The sequence below is a fragment of the Tiliqua scincoides genome, chromosome 4 (genome assembly GCF_035046505.1).
Source record: "Tiliqua scincoides isolate rTilSci1 chromosome 4, rTilSci1.hap2, whole genome shotgun sequence".
Classification (NCBI taxonomy): domain Eukaryota; kingdom Metazoa; phylum Chordata; class Lepidosauria; order Squamata; family Scincidae; genus Tiliqua; species Tiliqua scincoides.
Window position 1 is genome coordinate 200,389,443 of NC_089824.1, and position 13,322 is coordinate 200,402,764.

The following is a 13,322-nucleotide window of genomic DNA, read 5'->3' on the forward strand; positions in this document are numbered from 1 at the left end:
TTTTTAAATTACTTTTTTTAAAGTAATGACTTAAAAAAAAATTTTATGACTTTTTTTTAATTACAGTGAAGCCCGGGAGCTGCCCAATAGATAAATGCATGTGCACCGTTTTCCAACCAGATGAGTGCAAAAATGATTTTGATTGCCCGGAAATGAAAAAGTGCTGTCAGGACTGTTGTGCCAAGCACTGTGTGGACCCAAAAAAAGGTACCTGTGAGACACTACAATATTTTTTGCTTGTAGTAGATGCAACACATTTCAAGGCATAAGCTTAATTCAACAAACTTCAAGAAACCCTTTGCACACTTCATGATCGGAAACCCTTTTAAATCCATCAATAGGAGGGTTGCTGTTTTTGTATCTGCTGAATTTTGGGCAGTGCTTCTCACACTTTTTAGAATGAGAATCTGTCAGGACCCACCAGAAGTGATGTCATGACCGGAAGTGACATCATCAAGCCAGAAAATTGTTAACAATCCTAGGCTGCAATCCTACCCACACTTACCCAGGAGTAAGTCCCATTTACTGTCATTGTTAAAAGAATAAACAAAACATAGTACATAGCTTGTTAAAAATTTGCAGAGGTCTGCAACATCTCCCCAAATGCAGCCACATATCATGGTGGCATCAAGGCTAATATATTAAAAGTAAAATATGGAAATGAATGGGGACCCACCTGAAATTGGCTCACAACCAACCCTGTGGGTCCCAACCCACAGTTTGGGAAACATTGATCTAGGGGATAAAAAGAATCAGGAATCAGCTGCCAGGAATTCCCAGGTCAATTATGTAGTATGTCAGGATCACCCAGTTGGGATGATTCCAGATTGTTCTGGGAAATGTGGTTTACCTGGTGCTCTTGTGAGACCAGGGAAGGCAGAGGCAATGTGGGGACAACACAGTACTTAAGATCCCCTTGAGCCACAGCCTCTTCATCAGTAAAGTGAGACAAGGAAAGCAGGAGATCAGTGTGGCTGCAGTGAAGCTGTGTGGACATGACAGAGGAGGGGAGCTCTTCAGCTCTCTTTGGTCAGGGAGAAGACTAAGACTGCAATCCTAACCTCACTTTCCTGAAAGTAAGCCCCACTGAACAAAATAGGACTTACTTCTGAGTAGATCTGGTTAGGGATTGTGCCCTAAGAGCTTAAGAAAAGAAGAAACACAGTGATGAAAGCCCTTCTCTTTGCTGAGGCCAAAGGTGAACATCCAGTGAAGAGACCTCAACAGTTCAGGGAAGATCTTTTATTGCCTAATAGAGCTCAAGTTAAAGCAAATCCATTTAAAAAACAATGTCCCTTGTCTCAGTAATTTAAGAACAGCCTTGCTGACCTTTGTAATGCATCAGGCAGGCAATCAGTCTCTCTCCAGTACTTAGAAAGGCTTCACTCTGAGGCAGTGAACACTCCCTTCACCATGACCCCTCCCTTCACTGGGAAAGAATGGAGGAGGTTCTTTGGACAAGGATGAATGCAGTCACTACTTAGACACGATCATCCTTTCAGGATGAGCAGAATAGAATAATTGTGTCGCATGATGATTCTGACATTACACCAGAGCATTCTTCCATGTGCTCAGGGCAGTGGCGTTGCTAATGATCGTGTAGCCCGGTGCCAAGCTCAAAAAGTTTCCCCCGGAAGTGATGTCACAACTGGAAGTCACATCATGCCTGACCTTTTTAAAAAGTGAAAATTGGGAGGAAACCACCTCCTCACCCCCAGCAGTTCACCACCCCCTTGCTCTGCTGCCTTCCCCCAGTCAGTGGCGTAGCTAAGTCATCTATCTGCTTCCCCGGGCTCAAAAAAGATTTTGTAGAGCCCCTGCATGATAAAATCAAATTTAATTAAGTAAATAAATAAAAAATTAATTCCATGCTGTATCACAATAACATCTCATTGGCACAATGAGAACAATCAGTCTCATAGGTCAGTTTGGAGTTAAGCAAATTCACTTTTTGTTCCACAAGACAGTTGTGTTTTCATTTTCTGGTTATTGGCCATAACTTTTGATAGAATAGAGATATTCCAATGCAGTTTATTTCATTGCATTCTGCATTAAATTACCTTTCCAATGATATATAACATGATGGTATTATTCATACATACCAAGATTTTCACAATTTTGGTCACTAGTGTCAAGCTCAGCTTGTTGCCCCCCTAAAGCTTGATGCCTGGTGCAGCCGCTACCCCCAGCAGCCCCTTAGCTATGCCACTGGCTCAGGGGGAAAGGAGGGGTCACTTGCCTCGGAATGAAGCTGTTCTAAGCGCCTGGGGAGGGACTGATTGATGGATTGTCAGTCGGTTCCCCTCTCTTGCATTAACAAGGCTATTGTTAAAGGACTTTTTCCCTTTAATTTAAAGGGTCCTTCTCATTGCATTGAGATAAATCAGGTGAAATATCCGTGGATAATAAGGTTATACCTGGTTGGCAACCTTCAGTCTCGAAAGACTATGGTATAAGCCTACAGCACCCGGTATTCCCAGGAGGTCTCCCATCCAAGTACTAACCAGGCCTGACCCTGCTTAGCTTCCGAGATCAGACAAGATCAGGCATCTGCAGGGTAACAGTTGCTATACCTGTAATCTCAAAAACCTGGAGTCCTAATCTACTTTCTGCCTCTAAGTGTAAGGAAGCAGAAAATAAACATTATTTGAGGGTTGCAATAAATTCTAGAGATTTCTAAGATAATATATTTCTTCTGCATAAGCAGAGCTGCTAGCAAGTGATGTTTTCCTTAATATTTTCTTTCCAGAATAATTTCCTTCTTCATGGGTTGGCTGAAGACCAGATGCCAAAAATGTTGTTCTGTGCTGCGGCTTGTTTAGGAAGATGGAAAGAACAATGAAATGTCTGAAATGAGGTGGTGTCTTTTCCTGTCCCGTTTTTAGCAATTACTTAGAACATATTTCCACGTCCCCTCTTTGCTTCCTCTAACACCCTACCAAGAGCTCTGGAATGCCTGTGAGCTGCACCTGCTTTCATCATCTTTCCTGTATCATCTACCTTGTGCATGTACACTCTATCAGAACACTTGAAGAGCAAGTAAAAATGTTAAAAAAATAATAAAACACCTAACACTGCTTTTTGCCTTTTTCAATTTTTTATTTACCAAAAATTTAAAAAACCCAGCATTTTCACACACCTCTGCTTCTAAATAGTTTGAAAAGAGTTTAGTTATGTGTGATTCTTCTGTCTGTTTTTGAGCTGTACCTGCAGCTGTACTGCCTGCAGACTTGCAATGTATACCATTCAATGTATGGGCAGGAGGTCTGGTCTAGAGGGTAGAGCCTCCATTTGCCTGAAGATAACATCCACAAGGCCACCAGTTCGAGGCCACCGGCACCGTGCGACCTTGGAGCAGCTGACAAGCTGAAGCCGAGCTATTCCATCTGCTCTGAGCGTGGGAGGATGGAGGCCAGAATGTTAAACCAGATCAGAGTGAAACATCTGGACTGTTGTGGTTCTTGAAAGATAGAGCCTTCTTTCAATTGTAAAAATCCCTATGGGGATTTAATCAGCCTGCCTATGTAAACTGCCTTGAATAATAATACCTTTATTATTATTATTATTATTATTATTATTATTATTATTATTATTATTATTATTATTATTATTATTATTATTATTATTATGGTTTTCAGCTGTTGGTCAGGACCTACACTTTGGTCATGGATGAATGTAGTAGCGTCTGGGACACTATCATCCTTTCAGGTGAGCTGAGTAGAATAATAGTGCTGCATGATGATTCTGACATGACACCAGAGGCATACCCAGGGTTTTGGCACCCAGGGCAACACTGTGATGTCGTGATGTCATGCAGCGTCATGACTTCGTTAGCGTGCATGCACTCCAATAGCTTCTCTACTTGGCAAGCAGCTGGGGTGTGAGGGCACATGTGGTCCGACTGGTTCCCGACAGGGCAAGCAAGTGGAGCGCATGCTCTGGCGCCCCCTCCTGTTGGTGTCCAGGCATGTGTGCTATTTTGCCCAGGGGCGATATGCCACTGCATTACACATCCAGCTGTTTTTTCTTTGGGTGAATTCTGCTAGGAAATTTGGATTCTGTAATTATCAAAACAGGACAAAGGCTGAAGTCCCCAAAACACCTTGTTGGGGGAGAACAAATGGCAACCCCCACACTTAAGTCTCTTTCATCCCAAGGGTCTTCAGTGTGAGGAGTCCTATTATGAGTCATCGTTTTTAACCTTCACCTGACAACATTTCAAAAAGTAGGTGAGATATCAGTTTGACTTAAACTTTCTCTCCTTTGCAAGCAAATGACAGCCCAATCCTATGCATGTCTACTCAGAAGTAAGTCCCATTGGAGTCAATGGGGCTTACTCCCAGGAAAGTGTGGATAGGATTGGGCTGTGAGCTGTTTACCGCAGGTGTGATGACTTGTCAAACTATTTCTCTTTTACTTGGGAACAGGTTTAGTTTTTGAAGATACACTAAGAATTCCTCCTCCCCTGACTAATGCACAATATTAGTATTCTTCCCTTGGCATTTATCTTGAAATCTGCAATTCTTTCATGATGAAATCACATAAAAATGGCACCCTAGCTCTGTTCAAAAGTGGCTGATACAGATGTTGACCTGAATCAGGGACAGGCACTTGATTCATGGTGACTCAACTCAAGACACCCAAAAACCTATTTTTGGATAACTTATGTCAACTCGAGTCATGGATGTTGCTGACCCTGACCAGACTCACGACTCAGGTCTAGAAGCAAGTTGGGACTAAAAATGAGTCCCTAACTTGAGTCCCTATCTCATGTGCGTGTGGTCTTTCTTACATTTTTTTTTCTGCTGCTTCTGCATCACACTGAAAGTCCTCATGGACAATCTGGAAGCCAGCATTCAGAAGAATGGCAACAACAGGGTAGGTTGGTTCCAGGAGGCAGGGGCTGTTGAGGGAAGGCTCAAGATTGGTTTTTTTGTTGTTGATTTTTGGTTGCATGGGACTTGTTTCTTGAAATGACTCATGACTTTGCTCTAAAGACTCAAAATTTTCACGAGTTGAGTTGTGACAACTGCTCATTACAACTTGAGAGTCGAGTAAAGTTGTGGGATTGCTGACTCCGGACTCGACTCATGAGTCAGGCTCATGGAGTTGAGCATATCCCTGACCTGAAGTCTCCAGAAATCAGCATTCTGTCCAGGTGACTACTGGAAGCAATCCTGAAGCTGTTAAGAGTTGACATCATATCACAGGGGTGCCCAAACCCCGGCCCTGGGGCCACTTGCGGCCCTCGAGGACTCCCAGTGCGGCCCTCAAGGAGTCCCCAGTCTCCAATGAGCCTCTGGCCCTCCTCCTGAGATTTGTTGGAGCCCGCACTGGCCCGACGCAACTGCTCACAGCGTGAGGGCCACTGTTTGACCTCTCGTGTGAGCTGTGGGATGAGGGCTCCCTCCACTGCTTGCTGTTTCACGTCTGTGATGCAGCAGAAGCAGCAAAGGAAAGGCTGGCCTTGCTTTGTGCAAGGCCTTTTATAGGCCTTGAGCTATTGCAAGACCTTCGTTCAGTCATATAAGTTCCACCTCTCATATATTAATTTATGTAAATTTATTCAAATTTTAAATGTAAATTAATTCTTTTTTCCTTGGCCCTCAACACAGTGTCAGAGAGATTATGTGGCCCTCCTGCCAAAAACTTTGGACACCCCTGTCATATCAGATAAAGGTTAGAAATTGCTTCAGAGTGGGTAACACTATGTGGAGAAGAATGAAGAGTGGTGGCCTCCAGAGTCTCCAAGGATTAAAAAATACAACGTGAAGAGTGAAGGGAGGGGAGAAGCTGCTGTGAATGTGATTGGCCTGAGGCCAGGACAATATAATGGGAGTGGTCCGGGGTGAAGTCCCAGTTGAGAAACGTGCAGGGCATACACTTCTCCCCTACCCCATCAATGCGGTGGTGCCTGTGGTCAGTGTACTGTCTGTGCCATCTGCTTCACTAGGCCACATCACTTGGGCAGCCTTGGTGCCTTCTTTTGAGGGTGTGCTTGTTGCATTCAAATGCAGTGTTCTCCAGAGAAAGAGTGAGCAGCTCTGATTTCTTAAAGAGGAGACTAGGAGTACAGTGATCAGCAAAACCATACACTCAAATCAGCACTTTGCTAACTAGGCAATCTCATCCCATTGCCATCTCATCTTTTAAATGGGGATATGCTATCAAGGTAGTAGTCACATAGCAGCAGCTACCAGAACTAGTGCATGTTTAGGAAGAGGTCAGTTAAACTATTTCAAACTGTTTCAGTACATTCCTCCCACTGTTCTTCATTCCAACCTCAGTTTAACAAGTTCATTGAATATCACCACATACCCTTTAAGAAAAGTCCAATTGTACTGCATGCTTTCATATTATACATTGATCTCCTCAGGCTGCCTTTCAAGTGTTTTGAACAATGTATGGCTAGAAACGGGAAGGAACGACAAATCTATTAAAAGGGGGGGGGGAAGTTGAATCAGTCTTCAATCCATCCAAGCAGAACCTTCACTTGACCCAGTGGCATTGCTAAGGCATCTGCTACTTGGGGTTAATGAAAATTTTGTACCCCCCACCCCAATGAAATCAAAATTAATTAATCAAGTAAAGAAAAACTGTGTGTCGTGTATTCATTAGAGATGAGTTCTACAAACACCCCTGTCTAGCACATGATCCTCTGGGGGGAGGGCTCTATTAAATGCACAGAACAGAGCAAGATACATGAAAGATGGGGCAGCTTGGTTGAGAGCACAATGTCAGAAAGCTGAACAGGCGGGCAGCCTTTTTTAGCAAGGATTTTTCTGTCTTCAACGGAGTTGACACACAAACAACTCCCTGCCACTACCCTCCAAACCCAGACCCATCTTGTTTCACACACGCGCTTCCTCCGCAAACAATCTAATAAGATGCAGAAGAACACCAGCAAACAGCCACTCGAAACAGACTGGGCTGGGGTGAAGAGGAACAGTTATTCTCCCCCTGCTAAATATAAAGAGCACCACTTGCAAAAGTGCCTCTTTACCCAGCAGGGGCATTTCTACATGGAAATGAGAGCTGACTCATTAACCTTAATGGTTGCATGCTGTATCATAATATCACCTTATTGGCTCTCAGAACAATCAGTCTCACTGGTCATTTTTGAGTTATCTCAAATTTGAGATATCTCACCAATTTTTGAGTTAAGAAAATTCACTTTTTTCTCTTCAAGGCAGTTGTGTTTTCTTTTTTCTCGTTCGCTCGTCATAACTCTTGATAGAATATAGATATTTCAGTGTGGTTTGTTTATTGCATTCTGCTTTAAATTACCTTTCCAATGAGATCTCCATGATGGCGTCATTCATAATTAACAAGGTTTTCACAATTTTGGCCGCAAGGGTCAACCTCAACGTTGCCCCCCCAAAGCTTGGCACCCATGGAAATTGACCCCCCTGTCCCCTTAGCTATGCCACTGCCTTGACTTCTCCTACAGTTGTCCAAGATATGGAATGAGCTCATTTGATCTTTGAGATAGAAAACCTCCTCTGTAAGTTACACTCATTTATGCTCAGACAACAATATTTCAGACAGATGCTTCAGTCAGCACCATGAAGACACTTGACATAGTGTGATTTTTGGGTCTTCTTTCACTATGGACAGAGCTGCAACCTGAAGCCTAGTAAATGCAACAAAACATCTTCCTCCACTGTGACCCAAATGTCATAGGACAGTTGTTCTCAAACTTTTAGCACCAGGATCCGCTTTTTAGAATGAGAATCTGTCAGAACCCACCAGATGTGATGTCATGACCAGAAGTGACATCATCAAGCAGTAAAATTTTTAACAATCCTGGACTGTTTCACAATCCACATTTACCCAGGAGTAAGCCCCATTGACTATCATTGTTAAAAAATACATCTAGTAGCCTGTTAAAAGTACAGATCTGCCACAATTCCCCAAATGCAGTCACATATCATAAGAACATAAGAACAGCCCCACTGGATCAGGCCATAGGCCCATCTAGTCCAGCTTCCTGTATCTCACAGCGGCCTACCAAATGCCCCAGGGAGCACACCAGATAACAAGAGACCTCATCCTGGTGCCTTCCCTTGCATCTGGCCTTCTGACATAGCCCATTCCTAAAATCAGGAAGTTGCGCATACACATCATGGCTTGTACCCCGTAATGGATTTTTCCTCCAGAAACTTGTCCAATCCCCTTTTAAAGGCATCCAGGCCAGACGAGCATCATGGGAGCATCAAATCTAAGATACTAAAAATAAAATATTGAAATGAATGGGGACCCACCTGAAATGGGCTCACAACCCACCTAATGGGTCTCAACCCACAGTATGAGAAACTATGGCCTAGACAAATGGGAAGGAAACACAAATTAACTACATTTGGATACATCACTGTCTTTTAGTAATGTCTTACACTGGTTCTATATTCCAGTTTAACAAGTTCAGTGACTAACACCACATGCCCTTTAAGAATAGAACAATCACACTACTGTACGTGCTTTTGTATTATATAATGACATCCTAAGGCTGCCTTTCAAGTGTTTTGAACTATGTAAACAAATGGACAAATGGACTGAAAATTAATTACAATTGGAAATGAGAAGCTGAACCTATTGAAGAAGCTGTCTTCAATCTATTCAAGCAAAATCTTCCCCCTATCTCCTACTGTTGCCTAAGACATGGAATGAGCTCATCAGATAGCTCAATTGGGGGAAAAAGGGAAGTCAGATACTTCCACATCCTGCCACATCCTCTGGAAACTATAAAATCTCATTACACTTAACTCAGACAAAGGTACTTCAGCCACCACCATGAAGACGCTTGGCATCTTGCTCTTTTTGGGTCTTCTTTCACTCTGGGCAGAGCTGCCACCTGCATGTGGACAGAAGCTGGGTAAGTGCAGTAAAACATCTTCCTCTCCTGTGACCCAAAAGTGGTAAGGCGCAAACTTCTTTTGGAGTGCAGAATGCTGGGGTACAGAGAGGTGTACCCAAATGAGAAGAGGGTGATCACAATTTTGCGCAGTATTCTAGATGTGAATGCACAATAGAGTTAGATTAAAGGATGATGATACCAGCACTTTTCTTTTCAGCCCCTTCCCTAAGAAGTCCCTTCTCCTTCTCTTGAAGAGATAATTTTGGAGCTCTTCACAGTCTGAGTTCTATTTTCTTTCTCTGATTTACTCTGGTAGCAGCCACAGGTGGGATATTAGTTAAATCGCGCTTCTTATATATGGTCCTTAATAACATCACCTTTACACAGGATGGCAGAAAAACAGTGGCTATTCTTCTGTTCTACAAAGTTTGTGTGCATTTTTGCTATCCCTTGCTAAAGAGGGAAAGAGGCACCTTTCAAAGTGGTGAGAGCAACTGTCCCTTTTCACCCCAACAGGGCATCTCTTCCAATGGCTGTTTCTGGCGTCTTGTCTGTAATTTTTTAAAAACAGAAATTGAAAAACTGTGGCACAAGAAAGCAAGAGTAATTCCAATAGTCATAGGAGCCTTGGGTGCTATCCCCAAACACCTGGAAAAGCATTTGGACACCATCGGGATGAGCACAAGTACCATCAGTCAATTACAAAAGGCTGCCTTACTAGGAACAGCACATATACTACTTGTTGCGATATTTGCAACATAACAATATAAAAGCAAAAAATAGCTGCATGTCCTAGGCTCTTGGGAAAGACTCCAATAGGTAGACATGTACCTATTCGGTCAAAAACAACATGACTGTGCGAAAATTGAATAATAATACTTCATATTATAGGCAACTCCAGTATCATTTTTTTTAAATCAACATACCCAAGCTACAATCCTATACACACTTTTCTGAGAGTAAGCCCCAGTGAACACAGTGGGACTTAGGTCTGAGTGGTCAAGCATACAATTGCGTGAATATTTTACTAATCTCAACGTTGCTATTTATTCCCATGGGACCCCTGCAACTTTTACTTGAACAACCGAGTTCCTTGGAAGACATGCATTCAATTGATTGACATCTCTGAAGACCAAGGCATCATATTTGTTCCAGTACACAATATACGAGCCACAAAGTAACCAAAGCACCCAAATGAGGCCATCCATCATTCGAAGGTCCACTTCTCTTTTTAGGTTCAGATCCAGTTTAGATCTACTTCATTATTTAGTTATACATTTTAGTTATAAAAAAACTTCTTTGTTTAGTTATACTGTTAAGAATGTAACAGCCCAATCCTATGCATGTCTACTCAGAAGTAAGTCCCATTGGAGTCAATGGGGCTTACTCCCAGGAAAGTGTGGATAGCATTGGGCTGCCAAGCATCAATATAAGGCAAACATTTATTTGGCAGCACATGTATCATACAGGCTTGATTTCCCCCCCCCCTCTTGCTGTGTGTGTATGTGTGTGTGTGTGTGTGTGTGTGTGTGTGTGTGTGTGTGTGTGTGTGTGAATAAATAAATAAATTCACACACATGCACGCGTGTGTGCATGTGTGTATATAAATAAATAAATACACACATATGTCGTTGGCATCCTTCAGTCTCTGGTATCGCGCTCTGAATAGTGGTTCTGGACCAGTGTCCTCTCCAGTGCGCGAAGCCTGGGTAAAGTAGATATGGAGGATAGACTGTTTCCCATGCAGCAAATCCCCCTTCTCCGAGGCGTTGCAGGAATTGCCAAAACATGACTGTGTTCAGCCATGAACTGCCTCAGGGACTCCAGCTCCGAATTTTGCCTCGAGGTCGACTCCTGAAACCTTTCCAATAACTGGATGAAGCCACAAGGCAGTGGAGGTTTGGGATCAGAGCTTTCCTTCTCTCAGATGAGCTGCCTTCCCAGGCTAACGAGTTCCATCTACCCAGTGGCTGTTTAGTCGCCTCTTACGACAAGTACTGCCAAACTGGGGGAACTATTCTTATCCCCCAGCCCCCACACATATACATATACATGCATATTATATATGTTTATACATACATACATGTACATATATATATATATATACATACATAATACATATATACATACATACATGTACATACATGTGACCCACCAGTGGGTCATAATTTTTGGTGGTTCATGAAACTGACAGGGTAGATTAGGCTATCTTCCTAATGGTTAAATAACCTACTACTGTGGGGAGCACTGCTTCCAGTCCCCATTATAGCCACAGAGGCTTGAGTGGCTGGTAAAGTGAAACTTTTTTTTAGGTAGGTCCCAATACTAAAAAGTTTGAGAATCACTGATCTAGTATACAGTATTCCCATGCAAAAAAACAAAACAAAACAAAACAAAAAACTGGCAGCCCCATCCTAACCCATGCAGGAACAGGCAGGCCAGCTGGTCTGTCCCATATCCAGGGCAGGGCAGGGACTGGCTACAGAATAAGTTGGAGTAAGCAAAATGAACTCTCCTTTCCCCGTGTCATGCTGCGGCTAGACCTATGGGGCTGCTTGGATTAGCGCCAGCGAAATTGCTGACACAAATTTGAGTGGCCCAGGTTGGGCCAACCTAGCTGGGGTCAGGGGTTGGGATCTGGCCTAAGTGACAGAGTCCGGTCACACCCCCACCCTGCACTGGCCCACCCAATGGCTCACCTGACACCCACTCTCCTCCACCCCAAAACGCCTTCGTTCCAATCTCCCCCTGCCTTCCCCAGCCCCCCACACTGGCCACTCTCACCTGGCACAACCTTTCCTCTTGGGCAGTGCAAAGGCTCAATTCAGCCTCCACGGGCTAGCAAGAATCCTTGTGCCGGCCCAGCCAACTCCAGAGGAGGTGCAAACATGCCATAGGCATGCCTACAACAGTACTGGGTCAGTGCTAGGGATGTGCACCAGCCCCGAGAGCGCTCAGGATTGTGCTCTGAGTGATGTACTTGCAATAGTGTACCAAGGGTGGGGCAGGTGCCAGCAATAAGGGGGTACCCATATCACATTCCTGTTGCTCCAGGAGCTGGCTGGAAGCTGAGCTCAGGGCTATTCGACGCTTTGAATATTTGATTTGGCCTCACCTGGAGCATCTTGAGGCAAAGGCCAGGTCTACCCTTTACTTAGAATCACCAGTAGCCCTGGCCTCCACTGCGGGGCAGGAATCTTAATGTCCACCTGTGGCTTTGAGTGACCAAGAGTGGGGGAGTGGGAGTGCTCCATCCCAGGTATGCTAGATACGCCACTGTGTACATGCATGTTTCAATCAGGCAGCAACTGTTACCTTGCACATGTTTGATCTTGTCTGATCTTGGAAGCTAAGTAAGGTCAGGCCTGGGTAAAACTTGGATGGGAGACTGCCCGGGAATACCAGGTGCTGTGGGCTTATACCATAGTCTTTCGAGACTGAAGGTTGCCAAACAAAGCATTGATCAAAGGAGCAGAATGGGCAGAATGGACTCACTTGATGACAAAAGAGCTTTGTTGTAACATAACGTGCTCAGGCAACGAAGCACTCTTGTTGTAAGTGATGCATTAAGACTGCAGGCTGCTAGCGGAACAACCTAAATGAACAGCACAATCCTATGCGTGTCTTCTCAGAAGTAATGTGTAGGATTGAGTAATTGGTAAGTGTGTATAGGACTTTAGTGCAAGTTCATTGCAGAACGTAATTTTATGTGTGAATGAATGAAGATTGTCGAATGGTGTGCCTGTGTGGAAATGATCTGACAAACAATGCCGAGCAAAAATTATCCATGACACATTCTTGATTATAGGGTTCCCTTGGACCTGCCCACAGGGACGATTCATCTGCATTCGTCCTCTGCCCGACCAGTGTCAGAAAGATTCTGAATGTGAAGGAGAGGAGCTTTGCTGCCAAACCCAGTGTGGAAAGCGTTGTAGGCTTCCAGGTATCCAAGAGTATTTTGCTTTGTGGTCTTAGTCGGAAACTGACTCAAAAGGGTGCTGACAATTAAGCCTGTGCTGCTTATGGGCTGTGGGAACAATGGGAACATTTTTGCCCCTACCCCAAGAAATTCATTCATACTTTCATAAGCAGCAGTTCTTATGCAGTTTCCATCCCTGTTCTTTTAAGAACTCAGAAATCATCCTTTCTGCCTTAAGGTTTTTTATCTCACCCTTCCATCAAGGTGCTCAGCACTGCATGCATGATTCTTCCCACCCCAGTCCACCCCATCTATCCTCACAACAACTCTGTAAGGTAAGATAGGCCCAGAGCAGGTAACTGGCTCAAGCCTACTCACTGAGTTTCATGGCTGAGTAGGGAACCAGAGTCCAGCAGTCCAATCCTATTCTTTACCCTGCCATAGTGTGCAACCTTGCCAAAAGAGTTTGTGCTGAAGGTGGGGGGGGGCTATATATCTGGTGCAAGTTGAACGAGACAAAGGGGGCATGTTGACTTGCTCCAGAGGGGA

General features: G+C 43.9%; 1 pseudogene; it reads right to left on the reverse strand.

The window, feature by feature from the left end:
• Window positions 1–2,455: 2,455 nt before the first annotated feature.
• Window positions 2,456–2,575, reverse strand: LOC136650024 (5S ribosomal RNA; annotated as a pseudogene).
• Between the last annotated feature and the right edge of the window lie 10,747 nt (window positions 2,576–13,322).